We start from the raw sequence: 14,515 nt of genomic DNA, 5'->3' as shown, positions 1-14,515 counted from the left end.
CTCAGTTCCCAGGCTTTTTCCACTTCTTACCTCTTTGTCCTTCTTAATGGTTTTTATCTGCCTTCATCTTCCACAATGATCTATCCCAAACCATCCTTCTAGTGAGGTTGACTTTATTGAGCTCCCCTAAGCTTAATTATCAATTGATTCTTCTATCTTAAATACACTTTTTTTCTGTTGGAACTGCTGTCTTCCAGTAATTTGCCAAAATGACCAACACAAAGAGAAGGAGGAGCGATGACTGTTGTCTGATCTCCAGACCTTTTAGAAAGCATGGCGTTGGTCCTCTGGTCACATATATACAAATCTACAAGAAAGGTGATACTGTTGACACCAAGGGAATGGCACTATTCACAAATGAATGCCCCACTAAAGTTACCATAGCAAAACTGGAAGAGTCTACTGTGTTACCAAGCATGCTGTTGGCATTGTTGTAAACAAACAAGTTAAGGGCATGATTTTTGCCAAGAGAATTAATGTACATATGAGCATATTAAGCACCCTAAGAGCCTAGTTAGCTTCCTGAAACATATGAAGGAAAATAATCAGAAAAAGAAGGAAGCCAAAGAGAAAGGTACCTGGGTCCAACTGAAGCACCAGCCTGCTCCCCACAGAGAAGCACACTTTTTTTTTTCCCGAGGAAGATTAGCCCTGAGCTAACTGCTGCCAATCCTCTTCCTTTTGCTGAGGAAGACTGGCCCTGTGCTAACATCCGTGCCCATCTTCCTCTATCTTATATGTGGGACACCTACCACAGCATGGTGTGCCAAGGGGTGCCATGTTGGCACCCGGGATCCGGACCAGTGAACCCCGGGCCTCTGAAGCGGAACATGCACACTTAATCACTGCATCACTGGGCCGCCCCCCGAGAAGCACACTTTTGTAATAACCAATGGAGAGAAGCCTGAGCTGCTGGAACCCATTCTCTATGATTCATTGCTTAGCAGGTATAAAAATAAACAAATAAATAGAAGACCTCTGGACTATGAAAAACAAAAGCAAAAGAAAACTCCTTAACTACCCCATGGAAAAATCAACTCTATTTGTTCTCATCATGCTTAGGAGTAGAGGACAGAAACTGAATTTTAGGTCCATCACAATCTAATTCCCCTCCGTCCTAGGGTATTTGACAAGATAGTTTCCTGGGGTCTTGAATCAGTTTGTCAACCTGCAAATAAGCCTAGCCTTCTCTGTGTCTCTGAATATGGATGTCTGTGTGGATGTGTGAGTGTATTCTTACAGTTGGTGACCTTGTCTTTTCTATCAACTTGGAATCACCTCCAAACTACTGGAAGTGAGAGGTTATGGTCTTTTGTTTTTGCTGAGGAAGATTAGCCCTGAGCTAAGATGAGCCCTGAGCTAACATCTGTGCCAGTCTTCCTCCACTTTATATGTGGGTCGCCACCACAGCATGACTGATGAGTTGGTGTAGGTCCATGCCCAGAATCTGAACCCATGAACCAGGGCCACCAAAGCGGAGCTTGCAGAACTTAACCTGTACACTATGGAGCCGACAACAATTTTTATAGTAATATGAGTATGTCCAATGGTTTCTGTGGTTACCTGATACATGTTTTTGGGCCATTTGATTCCCTCTGCTTTCTACCCTCAAATTGCAATTGCAATTTAATGTTTAAAGGGCTCAAACACCTTTGGTGGGCAAATCTCCCCATGGAAGAATCACAGAGCTGATGAAACCATCCTAGGGGGTCTGTGCAATAATGATTTCACTGAAGTTACTCAGTGTTTCTCCAGCCTCACCCCAGCCTCTGGGTGATGGACACACAGTTTTGGGAAGTGATACATATAGGGCCTAATTCTAATAATACCTTAGATTTCCTGGGCACTTGGTGTATTTCATGGTACTTTCACATATACTGTCTTCATAACCAGCTTGGGAGGTGTATTGGACAGATATTATTATCCTCACTTCATTGATGAAAAGCCCAGACTAAGAGAGGACATGAGATTTGCCCAAGGTCATATGGTGAATCAGCAGCAGAACTGAAATAAGGACCAAAAGCTATGGACAGTTAATAAGACAAGGACAGAATGGAAAACCTGGAGAGTTATCATGAAAGGATTCATCAGGCCAATATATGAGGCAGGCAGCCATAATTTATTGAGTCTCTACTATGTGTAAGGTACTGTGATAGGTCTTTTATGTATATTACTGCATGCAAGGTCATAGAAAACGTGGAGTTGTGATTATGTGTGGAATGACTTTTTATGATCCCAATTTACAGAAGAGGAAATTAGGAGTCCCAAAGGATGAGTAATTTGCTCAAAGTCCTGGAAAGAAATCCATTCACCCTCCTTTTACAAGAATATCCCAGTGTGTATAGATGACCAAGCCCTGTCATTCCTTAGCCCCACCTTCAGTCTCTGCTTCCTTCTCCTCAGCCCCCACTCTCATTATCAATCTTCATTTTCACTTCATTTTCAAGTTTATTCTCAATCTCAACCTCATTCTCAGTTTTAACTTCATCTTCTCCCCATGATCAGGGAGAATCAGTTTCAATAAATAGTGGTTGATGATAAGGAATTTCACGTTTCCTGAGTAACTCCACCTAGTCTCCAACTTGCCAGCACAATTTCTGACATGCCGTCTTTCTCACGCCAGTCTGTAGATAATCGTTTTCAGATATTTCTGTTGAATAAGTATCGTTTTCTCTATTAATCTGTAAGCCCCCTCAGGATGGGAATTATGGCCATGCTTTGCTCTCTAGACTAAGAAGCTAGCATAGCTATTTTTGAATTGTAGGAAGTTAATATGTTTGTTTCCAGTGATGCCATGATTACACTCATATTGGGTACACAGGATTTCTTCACTGATCATTTTCATTTGCTTTTTGTGTTGGATCCAAAAATTCATCACCTTTTCATATTTTCATGAGACGTTATTTATTATTACCATTAGATTTTACTCAATGTATTTGTTTATTCATTCAACAAATGTTTATTGTGCTAGGTAACAGGAATACAAAAAGAACATGACACAATCTCAGACTTCAAGTTTTGAGGCATCAACTACGTTTTTCTCATTTTGAAAGTGTTTTATTTATTTTGGCTCTGTAGTTGTAGTTGTTTTGCAGGCAGTAATTTGACCAAAAAGAAGAGCCATAATTTCGTAAATAACTGTTAGATTATTTTTGCAAATGCCAGGAGAGACAGCAGCTTCTGAGGTCCAGCATGATTCTTTTCAAATGGTCTTTAGCCACAATATAGCTGAATTTGCTCTTACATTTGGCATGCCCTGCCTTCCTCCAGCATTCAACTAGACTCCTCTGGCTATTTCCTTTTCATGAGGAGGAAGGTTAGGTTAAATAGAAGGGCCACCCCAAAAGTAGTGAGATGCCAAAGACATATTAAGAACAACTGTGCAAAAAAAAAGGAGATCCTGGGGCCGGCCCCGTGGCGCAGCGGTTAAGTGTGCATGTTCCACTTCGCCGGCCCGGGGTTCACTGGTTCGGATCCCGGGTGTGGACATGGCACCGCTTGGCAAGCCATGCTGTGGTAGGTGTCCCACATATAAAGTAGAGGAAGATGGGTATGGATGTTAGCTCACCGCCAGTCTTCCTCAGCAAAAAGAGGAGGATTAGCAGCAGATGTTAGCTCAGGGCTAATCTTCCTCAAAAAAAAAAAAAAAACACCAGGAGATCCTTTTGTGATTCATGGTCTTTATCCTGAAAGGAGACTTATCTACTACCGTGGAATACCACCATCTAAAAACAGTTGTAAGATGCCATGGTCAGGGAATATGACAGACTGGAGTTGTGGGGTTCCAGCCAGATTGAATGTTGCTGAAGGACTGTGTAGTGGTGCAAGCTGCCCTTTCTTGTCAGTGTGCTGATTTAGCTCTGGAGTAGATCAGTATGTGAAGGAAAAGAAGGGGACAGGGTTCCCTTTCCTAGAACGCTCTAAACAGGAAGACGTTTGTTGCATCTTTTAGAAGACATCCAACTAGATAAAAATGATTTTGTTTCTGAAAGCATAAAGAGTAAATTTCAAAATGCCTCCTCCCTACATATAGCATCCACCAATGTAACTGTTTGATTAAATTATTTTTATTGTCATAATTTCCACTGTCCAATGTAGTTCACTATGGTGGTTTTGCAGTATAGACCAGAGCAAGAACTATTTCAGGAGAATGGAGTATTGGATATACTCTGTGGTACACTGCAGGTAAGAAATTGGTGAGCATCCTTCATCCAGTATCTTTACTCTTTCCTACATCTTTGTTTTTCTAGATCTTCATAATCAGAGGCTCGCTTATCTCCCTACACTTATTTTCCATATGGTTCCTCAATCAAAACCCCTCTCATAGTTTAGGCCAAGTTTCCTCACTTTCATCCCTCCCCCACAGGATACAAATCCCTTCCTCAGTTCCCCTGGGGAGGAATGCCTTTTCTGCCTTTCCCAATCCTTTCCTTCCTCCAAGGTCCACTTGAGACCAATGTCCTCCATCAAGTCCTCCCTGACAGCTCCTGCCCAGTTCCCTCTTCCTTCTCTGACCTCCTACTACACAATGGTCTGTGATAATAATAGCCTTCAGTGGCCCAGTGGCTGACAAAGCACTCGCTCACTTGTGATTTTCACAAGCCTCTGAGGTTGGTAAGGAGAATTTTCTTGTCACCTCAGAGAGAATGGAAAACCATCCCAAGGCTGTATTGCAAATGGGAAAACTGGGACATCAGCCTAGGTCTTTGAAGTTCAAAGCTTTTCCATCATAGTCTTTTGTGTCTATCTCACACTTCTTTCCCCAATAGTGCCTAGCTCAGAGTTAAGAAAAATCAGGTGCTCCAATAAGTCTTTGTAGATTGCTCTATTGACTTTGTCAAATCTTCGTCTTTCTTCTTGTAGCCCACCTGCTCCCAACTCCAAGTCGCTATTTCCACTTGTCATGAACCATGAGTCTGCAAAGCACCAGAGATCTGTTCTTCCCAGATACCATCTGTGATGGAAGCTGTTATCTGGGGGGTGGGGCTGGGTTCTGTTCTCTGGGGATGCTGTCTGTGAGGGGCATGGTCTCCCTGAAGAGCTGAAGAGGGACGACATCTCTAAAGCACAGTAGAATGAGGACATGATTTCACTTGTTTGTTATGAGCTCTTTTCTTTTTTAACCAAAGAAAAGGGGTATTTAAAAAACCGCTAGCAGAGAGAAAATCTCTCTTCTTTGGCTGAGTGACATTTCATGCCTGTTCATATCGTTATGTCAGTCTTTGAAAAATGAAGAGCTTAAGGCAGTCTCTTTCCTCACTAGACAAAAGGAAGAGCTGGGTGTTTCCCTGGTAGGAGACCCGCATGTGACGAATGAAGCATTAGGATTCGGGCTGAGTCACTGGCATTGGGAGGATGGGGGTCACAGCCTTCCTCCGAGCTTTCAAAGCCAGCAGATGCACTTAGGGCCGTAGTTACACACACCTGTTGGTGGCACCCAGTGCTGGTACCGGCAGCATCTGGGACCTGGCTCAGGTAAAATCTCCAGCTGTCTTTAGTTCTTTCAAAATGGATCTTCTCTAGATCATGTGGGCTAGTGTTTTATTTACTTTGAGTTTTATTTATTTATTTTTTTGGAGAGGAGGATTGGCCCTGAGCAACACCTGTGCCACTCTTCCTCTGTTTTGTATGTGGGTCACTGGTACAGCATGGCTTGATGAGTGGGGTAGGTCCACGCCGGGGATCTGAACCCACGAACCCAGGCTGCCAAAGCGGAGCATGCCAAACTTAATCACCATGCCACTGGGCCAGCCCCTAGTGTTTTATTTTTTAATAACTTTAAAAAACAATTTAGGACTCACGATTAGTTGCAAAATAGTATAGAGAGTTCCTGTGTACCTTTCACCCAGCTGCCCCTAATGATAATATCTTACCTAACCATAGTTGTTTGTTTTTAATGTAGAATCTACGAATAAATACTGTATTATTATCTCTTATGGTTCTGGGGGTTGATGAGCTCATTTGGGTGGTTCTCATGTGGTGTCCTTCATTCAGTTGCTATCAGATGGCAGCTAGGCTAGAGCCATCTGAAGGTTTCCTCATTCATGTGAAGCTGGGCTGGTAAGGCAGCTCTTTCTCCACGTGGCCTCTCCCAGAGGGTAGCTCTGGCTTCCTAACAGCAGGGCGGTCTCAGGGTAATCCGATTTCTTATATGGTTACTGACTTGCTCCAGAGCAATTGTTCCAAGAGGCCTGGGTGGAAGCTGCAAGGCTTCTTATGATCTAGTCTTGAAAGTCCCAGAATATCACTTCCATCACATTCTATTGGTCAAGCAAGTCTCTCAGGCCAGCCAGATTCAAGGAAGGAAGAATTCGACTCCAGATTACAACAGGAGAAGGAGCGAAAAATGGACAGCTATCTTTAATCTACCACAACTGCCCCGCAGCTTGGTGGTCCCTAAGTGAGTGGACAGACATGCTAAGGAAGAGCTCATTAGAAGTGTTACTTATGTCATTAGTAGGATAAGTCCTTAGGTCTGATTGGCCCCATGAGAATTTTACAGTCACAGTGTAACAGCACTAGTGGGCAGCATATGCTCAATAAGTGTTGTCTGACAGAGCGATTGAATCACATTCTCAACCCAGACATAGTAAGTGGAAATAAATAGGGAAATAGCAAATCTCTCTGTGGACTCTGTGGTAAATCCTGGAATTGCCCTTGAACTGTTCCAGCTTCCATTCTTCAAATAGGCTGGAATCCATGAGTTTTTGCCTCATTTGTGTCTGTTACAAAGCAATCTGCCTGGAGGAGACAAAGCACTGTGCTAGGTGCTAAGTGGGGTTCCAAGATGACTCATGCATGGCTTCTGCTCTCAGGAACATTCATAACAATTCCTTCCTGCCTGTCTGCTGGGGTCTTATTTTCTGGCCTGGGTGTTAAGCACGACTGGAAGAATGGAGAGGCGCTAGGTGGCGAGGGGAATCAGGGGAAGCAACCGCCACATTGTTGTGATGGCTAAAACAGGTTCACCAGGTTGTTCCATGAGGAAATCAGCAGCTTGCTTCTCAGACAGCAGCCTCTACATGAGGGAAACATCTTCTGGTTCTCTCTCAGGCGGAGAGCAGGAGATGGGGACTGGCATGTTGGATCTTGACTTTTTTTCTAAAACATTTACCGTCTTCCGTGCCCAGATATCAAATTATCCAGGGGACAATTCTGTGAGCACACATTGTACCGGTGGAAAGAAACCTTCGCCCAGTGGTGGGGACCGTCCAGCTGGAGGTGGGTGGCGTTGGGGAAGGCTTTTCGGTAGAAGCACAATGGGCTTCAACCGAAGCTGGGGAAGCGAGGAGAGAGCTGAGAACGAGTCCAGCACTGCTTGACTTGAGGGAAAGGCTCAAACTGAACAACTCAACTGATTTGTCTATTGAATGTGCTTCCTGTGATCATCTTCCTCAGATAAAAGATGATTGAAGTTTCAGTCCTGGGGTTTGTGGGGAGGAAATTGAGTGGAGAGGAAATTCGGTGGAAACCGAAAATGGGTGTGTCTGACAATGGTAGAAGAATTGAGTGAAAGGGCTCCATCTGGAGGCCTTTTTTGGTGGTGGTACCAGAAAAATGGAACCAGGGTATCTCTAGGCAGTGGTCTTGGGGTCTGAAGAAGAGAGGAGGAGAGTCCTTGCCTGAGACTCCCTCATGAACGGTGTCAGAACTGTGGAGTCCTGGGTCGATAGAATGGGCTGGAAGAGAACTGTGCGTGTCTGACTGAACCCTGAAGAGTGTTATTAAGGGGACGGGAGAAAGGCTGCCTTAAGCATGCGGGTGGGTGGAGGGAGAAACTGTTAGACAAATTCCAAGGGTTGGGCTTATGGGAAGCCTCCTCAGCTATGGTATTGCTAGTTCTTTGGATGTTCTATCATACCGCCGTGCCCTTGCCAATGCTGTTCCTTCTGCCTGGAATACTCTCCCCTCTTCTTGGGCCTGGATGATATGAGGTCTTAAGGTTCAAGGGAAGCTTCAGGACTTTAGGGGGAACTTTTCTGATCATTCTCAATCTGGATTAGGGGCCCCTCTTCTGTGTCCCATGTGACTTGGGCTTCTCATTGGGCATGATCTCGAGGAAGGTAGGATTGTGTCTGTCTTGCTCATTGTAACATTCCTAGTGCCTAAAACTTGAAAATTCTCATTAAATACCTATTTACTGAATGAAATACCTCTGTTCTAGCACTTATCATAGATATGAATATTGTGTGTAGATTTGTCTGTCTCTCCCACCAGGCTATGAGCTTCCTGAGGTGAGGGACCATGGCTTACTCATCTTGGTTATCCCCAGTACATTAGCTCAGAGTCTGGGAATTAGAGAGTGACATCAATATTTGTTGAGTGAATGTTAGAGAGGCGAGGAGCAGTCTGGGGGTACACGTAAGGCTAGTTGGTGATGCTAAGCTCGGGCTCACATAAGAACATCAGTGGAGCTTTAAAAATACTGATGCCTAAGCCCCACACCAGACCAATGAAAACAGAGTCTCTGGGGTGGGGACCAGGCATGGGAATTTTTAAAAAGCTCTATAGGTGAATCTAATGTTGGGAACCTCTGGGCTAGGCTCTAACGGAATGTGAAATCTAGAGCAGCCAAGAGAACATTCCAGAACAGAGTCCCTTTCTGCTGGAGAGGGAAGGGCTTTAGTTCTCTTCCAAAACTGTGTAGGTATTGGAGCAGAAGATTCCATCCTAACACTTAATGGATTCTCTCTGGAAGAAGAACTGAGGTAGCCAAATGCGCTCCGCTTTTAAGAAATTAGGACATTTCCAAGAATGGTCTTCACCATAATTGCCCAGGGCCAGCAGAATCAGTATCGCCTGGAAGCTTCTTAGAAATGCAGAATCTGAAGCCCCTACTCTCCCAAACCTACTGAATGAGAATCTGCATTTGCACAAGATCCCCAGGCAACTCATGTGCACATTGAAGTTTGAGAAGCATTTCTGAAGTGGTTATTCTCAAAGTATGGCTGGGGTGCCAGCATCATCTAGGGGAAGGAATGGGGTGGGGGTAGGGAATTATGGTTCTCACACTTTAGCTTGCATCAGAATTACCTAAAGCGTTTATTAATCTCAGATAAAAATTGCTGGAGCAATTCCCAATTCAAAGGGAACCTGGTAAACCCATGAACCTCTTCGTTCCGTAGGTCTGGGTGGGATGTGCGAATTTGCAGTCCTAACAAGTTCCCAGGTGATTTTGATGCTGCTGGTTCAGAGAGCACACTTCTTGGCTATTACAGTTAAGACTGTTATGAGCATTCATGTACAGGTCTTTATACTGACGTATGCTTTCCTTTCTTTTGGGTAAATACCTAGGAGTGGGATTGCTGGATCATGTGACAGTTATATATTTAATTTTTTAAGAGACTGCCAAACCATTTTCCAAAGTGGTTGGACCATTTTACAGTCCCATCAACAGTGGATAAGAGTTCTGTTCCTCCACTTCTTCACCAACCCTCTATATTTTTATTGTAGCCACTCTAATAGGTGCATGGTGGTATTTCATTGTAGTTTCAATTTGCATTTCCTTAATGACTAATGAAGGAAATTTTTCATGTGCTTATTTGCCATCTATAGATCCTCTATGGTGAGGTGTCTGTTCAAATCTTTTGCCGTTTTCTTATTGGATGGGTTAATTGAGTTCTTTTCTTATTATTAAGTTTTGAGAGTTCTTTACTCTAGATATAAGACCTTTTTCAAGTATACGATTTGCAAATATTTCCTTTCAATTATTTGTGGCTTTTATTTTCATTCTCTTAGCAATATCTTTCAAAGAGCAGCAGCTTTAAAATTTGATGAGGTCCAATTTATCAATTTGTTTTTTAATGGAATGTGCTTTGGGGATTGTGTCTAAGAAATCTTTACCTAACCTAGGATCACAAAGATTTTCTCCTGTGTTTTCTTCGAGAAATTTTATAGTTTTAGGTCTTACATTTAAATCTATAACCTATTTTTTGTATATAGATATTTGATTTTTTCATCATTGTATGTTGAAAAGACAATCTACTGAATTCCCTTCCACCTTTGCTGAAAATTTGTTCATAAATGTGTGGGTCTATTTCTGAACTCTGTTCTGTTCCATTGACCTAATTGTCTGTCTGTACTTTCATACAGTGTCTTAATTACTTTAACTTTATAATCAAATAGTGTTAGTCTCTGACGTTTTTGTTCTTTTTCAAAGTTGTTTAGACAATGCTAGGTCCTTTGCATTTCCATATGAATTTTACTTTATTTTTATTTATTTATTTTTTTGAGGAAGATTAGCCCTGAGTTAACATCTACCGCCAAGCCTCCTCTTTTTTTGCTGAGGAAGATTGGCCCTGAGCTAACATCCATGCCCACCTTCCTCTACTTTATATGTGGGACGCCTGCCACAGCATGGATTGATATGTGGTGCGTAGGTCTGCACCCAAGATCCAAACCAGTGAACCCCAGGCTGCTGGAGCGGAATGTGTGAACTTAACTGCTGTGCCACCAGGCCAGCCCCTCCATATGAATTTTAGAAGCAACCTTTCAAATTCTACAAAAAACCCTGCTGGAATTTTTGTTGGGATTGCATTTAATCTATAGATCAATTTGGGGAGAACTGACATCTTAATATTGTGTTCTCCAAGTCATGAATATGATATATCTCTTTATTTATTTATATGTTTAATTTCTCTCTTAATTCCAGGCTATAGAAATACTATTGATTCTATTTTTGTAGATTCTCTAGGATTTTCTACACAGATGATCACGTTATCTGTGAATGAAGACAGTTTTACTTCTCTCTTTTCAATATGAATGCTTTTGCTTCCTTTTCTTTATTATCACAGTGGCTAGATCCTCAATGCAAAGTTGATTACGAGTGGTAAGAATGTATATTCTTGTCATCTTCCTGATCATAGGGAGAAAACTGTCAGTCTTTCATAATTAAGTATGATGATGTAGCTGTAGATTTTTCAGTTTTTAAAAAATCAGATTGAGGATGTTCTCCACTATTCTTAGTTTGTTGACTTAAAAAAAATCAGGAATGGATATTGGATTTTGCCAAATGATTTCTCTGCATTTGTTGAGATGATTATATGGCTTTTCTTTTTTAGTTTATTAAATGATGAATTACATCGATTTTTGAATGTTAAACCAACCTTGCATTCCTGGGATAAACCTCACTTGGTCCTGCTGTATCCTTTTTATATATTATTGGAATCCATTTTGATAAAATTCTGTTTAGAATTTTTTCACCTGTGTTCATAAAGGACATTCGTCTGTAGTTTTCATGTAATGAGTATCTGGTTTTGGTATCAGAGTAACGCTGGCCTCACAGAATGAGTTAGGAAATATTTCCAGTGTTTCAATTTTCTGGAAGAGTTAATACTATTTCTCCCTTAAATGTTTGTTAGAATTCACCAGTGAGGCCATCTGGGCATGGAGTTTTCTTGTGGAAAGGTTTTTAACTATGAATCCAATTTCTTTAGTAGATAAAGTGTCAGTCAGGTCATCTATTTCTTCTTGAGTAAACTTTGGTAGTCTGTGTCTGTCAAGGAATTTGTTCATTTCATATAAATTGTTAAATTTATTGGCATTATTTTTTCATAATATTCTCTCATCATCCTTTTAATGTGTGTAGAATCTGTAGTGACATCACTGCTCACACACTTTATGTTAGTGATTTTTATTTTCTCTTTTTCCCGATTAGTCTAGCTAGAGTTTTATTAATTTTATTGATCTTTTCAAAGAACCAGCATTTGGTTACATTGATTTTTCTCTATTTTTCTGTTCTCTGTTTCATCTATTTCTGTTCTGACTTTTATTATTTCATTTCTTCTACTTACTTTAGATTTAATTTGCTCTGCTTTTCCTAGTTTCTTAAGGTGGAAGCTAAAGTCCACCAATGATTTGACTCATTGACTTGAGACCTTTCTCCTTTTCAAATATAGATGTTTAGTGCTGTAAATTTCCCCCTAAGTGCTGCTTTGGCAGTATCCTACAAATTTTGAGATGTTGTGTTTTCATTTCCTTTCAGTTAAAAATATTTTCTAGTATCTCTTTTGATTTCTTCTTTGATTCATGGGTTATTTAGAAGTTGTCCTTTAATTTATAGATACTTGGGGATTTTCCAGAGATCTTTTGGTTTTTATTTATATCTTAATTCCATGTGGTCAGAGAACATACTTTGTGTGACTTGAATTCTTTTAATTTATTTAGACTGGTTTGTGGCTCACTGTATGATTTATCCTGGTGACTGTTCCATGTGCACATGACAAGAATGTGGATTCTGCTGTCATTGGGTGGAGTGCTCTGTAAATGTCAGTTAGGTCAAGTTGGTTCATTGTTTAACTCTTCTTTATCCTGATTTTCTTTCTACTTATTCTACAAATTGTTGAGAAAAGGGTACTTAAATGTCAAACTGTAACTGTAGAATTATCCATTTCTTCTTGCAGTTCTGTTTTTGCTTCATGTATTTTGGAGCTCTGTTATTGAGTGCATAAATGTTTATTCTTTTGAGGAACTAATGCTTTTACCCCTGGTAATATTCTTTGCTCTGAAATCTTCCTGTCTTAAATTAACATTGCCACTCCAGGTTTCTTTTGCTAAGTGTTAGTGTGGGATATCTTTTCCTATCCTTTTACTTTTAACCTTTTTGTATCTTTAGATTTGAAGTGCGTTTCTTATAGACAGCATATAGTCAGGTCTTGGATTGTTTTTGCTTTTTTTAAATCCAGTCTGACAATCACTGACTCTTAATTGAGGTATTTAGAACATTTACATTTAATGTTGTTATTTAGATAGATTTAAATCTATCATCTTGCTATTTGTTTTTTATTTGTCCCACCTGCTCTTCGTAAACTTTGTCTCTTATTCTACCTTCTTCTGCATTAATTAAAATTTTTTTATGATTTCATTTATCTCCTTTTTTGGCTCATTAGCTATAACTCTTTGTTTTATTTTAGTGTTTGCTTTAGAGTTGGTAGTATACATCTTAATATATCACAGTCCACCCTCAAGTGATATTATATCACTTCGTGTATAGTATAAGATCCTTACAATAGTATACTTTCATTTCTCCCCTCCTGATCTTTGTGCTATTGTTGCCACACATTTTACTTTTACATATGTTATAAACGCCATACTAATTGTTATTATTTTTGTTTAGTCAATTAGCTCTCAAAAAGACTTAAATAATAAGAGGAAAATTTATATATTTAACCATGTAATTACCATTTCTAACTTCCTTTATTATGTTGTGTAGCTCCATATTTCCATCTGTGATCACTTTTCCTCTGCCTGAAGGACTTCCTTTAATAATTTTCTTATTATGGGACTGCTGGTGGAGAATTCTTTCAACTTTTGTGTTAGAAAGATATTTTCCCAAATATAAAATTCTTGGTTGACAGTTTTTTTCTTTTAATACAGCCATGTGCCACATAATAAAATTTAGGTCAGTGATGGATGGCCTATACAATGGTGGTCCCATAAAGTTAGTAGCATATAGCCTGGGTTTGTAATAGGCTATACCGTGCAGGTTTGTGTAAGTACTGTAGGAGAGGAAGAAATTTTCCTCTATCCTTCTAGGTTCTTCTGGCTGGTCTAAGAATTAAATTGACATGAGACAGATTAACAGGAGAAAAACAAAAGTTTGATTACATGTGTACATGGGAGCAACCCAGGAAAACCAAATGCCTCATCTTAATACCATCCTCAGCTAAAGACAAAAGAAGATATTGGGGATGGGGAGAGTCAGGGACTTAAAAGGCAAGGAAGGCAATTCAGCGGTGAAAAGGGGTAAACATTTGGAAAACAAGTGTTTGGCCACACAGAAACAGAAGAACACACAGAGGAGCCCAACAAAGAGGCTTTTCTAACTTTCTCCCTGTCTATCACCTAGTTTGTGTTATGCTGAGGTGATAGCACCTTTCCTGAGAAAGGTTTTATCTGAATTCTTTTAGGCAGTTAAGGGGGAGTTAACAAGAAAAACTCTCTGAGCCTTTTGTTTCTTAAAAATAATCAGCTTAAAATAATCTTCATGTTAGAGACACATTTTGGGGTGGCAGATTTTCTTCCCCCTCAGTATACTCTATGATGATCGCACAGTGATGCAATCGCCTAACAATGCATTTCTCAGAATGTATCCCCATTGTTAAGCAACTCATGACTGTCCTTTAATCATGTTGCTTCATTATCTCTTGGTTTACATTGTTTCTAGAAAGAAACCTGCTGTCAACCTAGCTTTGTTCCTCTGCACGGTAGTGTGTCTTTTTTTTTTCCTGGCTACTTTTAATATATTCTCTTTAGCATTGCTTTTGAGCAATTTGTTTATGATGTGCCTTGGTGTACTTTATGTGCCTTGTGCCTGCAGTTCATTGAGCTTCTTGGATCTGTAGGTTTTCAGAATGTTCATAAAATTTTTGCCATTATTTATTAAATATATTTTTGGCCTTCCCCTCCCTCCTTTCTTTGAGGACTCCAGTTACATGTATTTTAGGCTGCTTGAAGTTGTCCCAGAGATCACTGATGCTCTGTTGTTTTTTTAATTATATTTTATTTCTGTTTCATT

General features: G+C 40.4%; 1 pseudogene; it reads left to right on the top strand.

The window, feature by feature from the left end:
• Positions 1 to 206: 206 nt before the first annotated feature.
• LOC124235243 (60S ribosomal protein L21-like) lies at positions 207 to 9,222 on the top strand (annotated as a pseudogene).
• The last annotated feature ends 5,293 nt before the right edge of the window (positions 9,223 to 14,515 follow it).

Source organism: Equus quagga, chromosome 2 (assembly GCF_021613505.1).
Source record: "Equus quagga isolate Etosha38 chromosome 2, UCLA_HA_Equagga_1.0, whole genome shotgun sequence".
Taxonomy (NCBI): Eukaryota; Metazoa; Chordata; class Mammalia; order Perissodactyla; family Equidae; genus Equus; species Equus quagga.
The sequence above is the reverse complement of the archived record's forward strand: the minus strand, read 5'-3'. Positions and strand labels throughout refer to the sequence as shown.